This window comes from Hemicordylus capensis, chromosome 1, assembly GCF_027244095.1.
Source record: "Hemicordylus capensis ecotype Gifberg chromosome 1, rHemCap1.1.pri, whole genome shotgun sequence".
NCBI lineage: Eukaryota > Metazoa > Chordata > Lepidosauria > Squamata > Cordylidae > Hemicordylus > Hemicordylus capensis.
In genome coordinates, this window is record NC_069657.1 from 15937473 (window position 1) to 15942682 (window position 5210).

A 5210-nucleotide genomic window follows, 5' to 3' on the forward strand; every position below is an offset into this window, starting at 1 on the left:
CCCATGTTCACCTCTCTCCCCAGCGGACGCTCGGAGTGAGGGAGATAATGGAGAGAATAGGGAGGGGTGGAGCTGGGGGACCCTCAGGAGCTGGGGGCCCCAGGTTCTTTGAACCCATCTGCTCAATTACAGCTATACCCCGGGGTCAGCTGACAATCTCTCTGCCTAGGGGGCCTTCTTGTGCTGCCAGGTTTGCAGGGGAGGCAGCACCCTAGTGGCACAGGAGTGAGCTGCTTGAGAGACTGCCGGGAACCCCAGTTTGATATATGGTACTTCCCTAGTGCCTTACAGATGGGCCTTGCTATATTGTTTCTTGTCCACCCTTGAAGTATACTCTCTCCTTTGTTCTTGGATCCAGATCTTAGCACTAGAGAATTATGAATTCTGCAACAAGTATCTCAGATTTGCAATTACAGTAAATTAAGTAATTAGCATACATTTATAATTTGGGTCATGTATTTCACTCTTTGCAAAACATGAATCCCACAGCTGTTGGGGTCTGGTGGTTGGAGTAGCAGGAAAAACAGAAGCAGCATGCAGCAAGGAGTATAGACAGAGGGCACAGGGGAAGCAGCAGGCTATGGGGAGGAACTGCAGTGGTGGGAAACAAAGTGGCCGCCTTTGGACGCCATGCAGAACCACGGGTCCAATGGCTGACTGCAGAGAGGAGAGGGAACTGGCTGCTGGGGCTTCCTTCTGTAGTGAACACCGCCATCCATGACTGTAGCCAGCAAACCTTGATCCGTGTGTAAAGCCGGGATGGGTTTGGCTGGGAGAGCGGGTCAAGCCCTTTCTCCCAGCAGACGGTCAAACAACAAGCATTGGGCAGCCGCATTGGCCATCCACACGACTACTGGCTCTGTCACAGTAGGGGTGGCAGGGATCAGTGGCCGCCAGGCCCCCGGAAGTCCCAGGTTGGAAGTCCCCTTCTGGGGAGACCCCCGAGGCTAGCTGCAGCCTCCCGATTTGGGGTCTGCTCACGTGTTGCCGCAGTGCAGCACTGTGCAGTGGTGGCACACGATCAACAAAACAAAGTCAATGGAGCGCTCATTCCATTGACCTTGTTTAAGGGGAGGGTTGGTAGTTGGGCTACCCGCTGGGGAACCACCAGGCTCGCCTGCGAGCCCGGTTGTTCTCATGATGGGGGAAAACTAGGCTGCGCTCCCTTAGCCCAGTTCCACCCCCCCATTGTGAGAATAGTCTCACAGGGAGGCTATTCTCATGATTGCAGAAAATCGGGCTAGCCTCCGCTGAGAACCACTGGGCTCGGCTGCGAGCCCAGTGGTTCTAGAGTGGGTAGCCCACTCAAGTAGCCCTGCCCTAAAACTGGGTTTGCAGACAGAGCACTCTGCAACCTGGTTTTCAAGATAGTGAGCAGCCACGGTGCGGCTCCGCGACACACCTACTCATGAGGGGACCCCCTGGAGGGGAGGTGAAAAGCCACCTCCTGGTTCTGGGGGACTGTCCAGTGAGTGTGCAGGGCATACTGGAGCTTATTGGGGCCGCATGGCCCCCAAGCTCTCCAGCCCCCGCTGGCTCCATCACGGAGCCGGCAATTGTGTGGGCGGCCAATTTGGCTGCCCAGGTCTCCGGCTTGCTCATGTGCTAAGCCCGCTCTCCCTACTCAACTTCGCAAACTGGGTCTCACTCAAACCCGGCTCTGAGGCTATTCTCACAATGAGGGAAAACCAGGCTAAGGGAGTGCAGCGTGGTTTCCCCCCATTGTGAAAATCGCCTCAGTAAATACCATCAAAGTTGCAAAATCTGGTTTCAAAACACAAAAAAATGGTTGTCTACTTGCCAGATATTAGTAAATATGTTTAGAAAACAGGAACCTTTTAAATAGTTACATTTTATGCTGGTCTTTGACCATAATAAAGGTTGATTGATTAAATAGTTACTGATGGAGCAGGGGCTATGCTAGATACTTAAACGTTCTGGGCCCCGGGCCCACAGCCCCACTTCTGATGATTACACTCAATCATACCCCACTACAAGAATAATTATTTAAGCTTTTCAAAGCCTCTAATGTTATAAGGCAGCACCTATGAAGAGGGAGCAGCAGAGAGCTAGGTGAGGCTAGGAACTCTCTTCCATGCACCATGCTGGTGCCTTCACTGCTGCACTTTCTTTCTGGAAGGGGTCACAGAGGAGGGAGGTGGCGGATGAGATTGGGGCTCTGAGCAATTCAGTGGGGGTCAGTGCCCCAAGGGTCACCCCCTAATGGTACCTCTGCCCTGGAAAATATGCAGAGAGAGAATTAATAACCAGTTTTATACCAGCCAGCAGAGCCCTTGTGGTAACCTAGTCGTTAATCCTGTTATTAAGCTGCACGGCCGATTGCTGTAGATGATGTCCGTACTTCATAAAAAGGTCAACGAGGGTCCCCTCTCGTGTTCGCTGGCTGCTGCCCATTACTAGAGATCCATCATATTCTGACTTGGGCAACAGCATGAAAAAGCAAGCTGGGTGTTGTTATAAGCTCTGGAATTCTCATTTTAAGTACACCACCATCCACGACTGTAGCCAGCAAACCTGCAGAAAGCAATGGAGCAGAAAGCCTCCTTCTGCGAACCTCTGGGCAATTTGATCAAAGCGCCACCCGCCACACCTTATTTTATTAGCAGCACATTCTTCTTTTGGCTGAACAGAAATGGTGAGAAGGAAAAGGCCAGTGTACTGCTATCAAACATTTTTTTTACATTTAGAAATTTGGAGGGCATTTGCAGGAAGCCTTTGCAAAAATCTATCTATCTATCTATCTGAAACATTTAATATACCGCCCACTCCAAAGACTCTGGGTGGTGTACAAAAACATGCAAAGCAAGACAGCATTAAAATTGCATTCTAAATTAAAAACTAAAGTAACTAACAAAAAAGAAAAAAAGAAAAACAAATAGGTAAACCACAGGGCAAACGCCTGGTGAAAAAGAAAAGTCTTCAATAGTGATTTAAAAATTAATAAGGAAGGAGCTAAAATAATCTTAAGGGGAAGGGAGTTCCAGAGAAGTAGGGCAGCAACTGAAAAGGCCCTTTCATGGGTCCTAGCGCCCCGAACCTCTCGGAAATCAGTGACTGACAGAAGGGCCATCTGACAAGATCTGCCCGGACGGGATGTAACTGGATGGGAGAGGCAGGTCTGTAGGTAGACAGGCTCCAAACCCCGCAAGGCTTTGAAGGTCAAAACCAGGACCTTAAATTGAACTCAGAAGCAAATAGGCAACCAGTGCAATGACTGCAGGAGAGGTGTTCCCCTGTCATATTTTCTGGCACCCATGAGTAGGCGAGCCACAGCTTTCTGGACCCGTTGAAGCTTTCTGATCGTCCTCAAAGGTAGCCCTAGATAGAGAGGTCTTCTTCTTCTTCTTCTTCTTCTTCTTCTTCTTCTTCTTCTTCTTCTTCTTCTTCTTCTTCTTCTTCTTCTTCTTCTTCTTCTTCTTCTTCTTCTTCTTCTTCTCCTCCTCCTCCTCCTCCTCCTCCTCCTCCTCCTCCTCGATAAAGCTTGAGACTTTGATATTCAAGTACTTAAGATATGCCTGCTATTGCCACCTTTGTTAATGCATGGTTGCTAGGTCTGTGCAACTTTTTAATGTTAATGCATGCTGTGCTAGCCTTTTAATTCTTCTTCTAGGTAAACATTGGTTTGCAGCATCAGCAGAAACCTGGTGGCAGTGGTGAAGGCCTGGTAGCCCAGCAGCAGTGGCAGAGGACCAATGGCGGTGGAGACCTGGTGGCATGGCGGAAACCCAATGGCACCAGCAGCTGTTCCTAGTGCTCTGGGTCTTGGCGGAGCAAAGAGGAGCTGTGTAAAGGTAAGGCAGGAGGGGAGTTGAGAGGAAGTGGGGCGGAGTCCAACATAATGTTGGAAAACTGTTGGGTCAATGCTAACTAACAAAACAAGAGCTTTGGTAGTCTGGATATCAGCCCAAGGAATCCTGAAAAAGAACAGGGTTCCAAAAGTGTGTTTGTTTTTAAAGTGCACACCCCCTACTCTCTTCTTGCTACCATTTCTCTGCCCACTCTCCTGAATAATATATAACTTGGGAGCAGTGGCATAGGGGCATGGGCGGCCCGTGTTCTCACAGGCAGCCCTCCCATGGCAGCGCGCTCCCTACCCTGGCAGTAGCCCCCTCCATCAGTGGCGATGGTGAAGCTGGAGGTGTGGTGGTGGCCTCCCCACTGTCAGTGATGGCAGAGGTATGCTGCTACTGCCCATGCTCAAACTGGCTCTGATCCTGACACAGCTAGGAATGAAGAGCAGAGGCGTATCTAGGGAAAATAGCGCCTAGGGCAAGCACTGAAATTGCGCCCCCTGTCCAAACATATTACACCCATCTTTCAGATAATTTTACCATAATATCAGCTCAAAAATACAATTCAAGCTCTTTAATCTTTTAATCTTTCAAAAACTATTTAGCAGTGGATGTAGCCAGACCAAAAAATGCTGGAAAATTACAAATTTAAGTACGCTGGGGCTCATTTAAAAAAATTACCTGTAGCCCCTTCGGGCGGCTTCCTAAAGGCTGTGGGGGGGGCCTGCAAAGGTTCCCCCTCCCCCCACCAGCCTCTTAATTCACTGCCACATCCCATCCTAGGCTGATTTCCGGGCCTGTTCAGACCTGCAAAAATTGGCATGGTGGCCATTTTGGAGGCCACCACACATGCTCAAATGGCCTCTGCATGGCCTGGCAAGGCCTAGGGCCTCACAGGGATCATTTGAGCATGTGCGGTGGCCATTTAATTTTTTTTTAAAAAAATGGCCACTGAAAACAAAATGGCTGCTGCACATGCTCAAATGGCCTCTGTGAGGCCTGGTATGGCCTAGGGCCTCGCAGAGGCCATTTAAGCATGCATGGTGGCCATTTTGTTTTCACCAGTCATCCATTTTTTTTAATTTTTAGAAATGGCGCCCCCCTTCAAGTAGCGCCCGGGGCATGTGCCCTGCCTGCCCTACCCTAGATACGACCCTGATGAAGAGTGTATGCATACCCTCCTTTCCAGCCGCCCAGAACCCTGAGTGGCTGGGAAGCAACTGTGGGCTGCACGAGTGCTGCATGCTGCCTGGGATGGACAGTGTGGCACGCTGTGAGGAGGAGCCCACACAGTGGTGGGCATCAGGAGCAGTGGCGGGCGAGCTGGCCAGTGGGGGAGGGGAGGCAGCCCCGGAGGCAGGGAAAAGTGGCTCTGGAGGCAGGGTGGCCCGTGTTCTT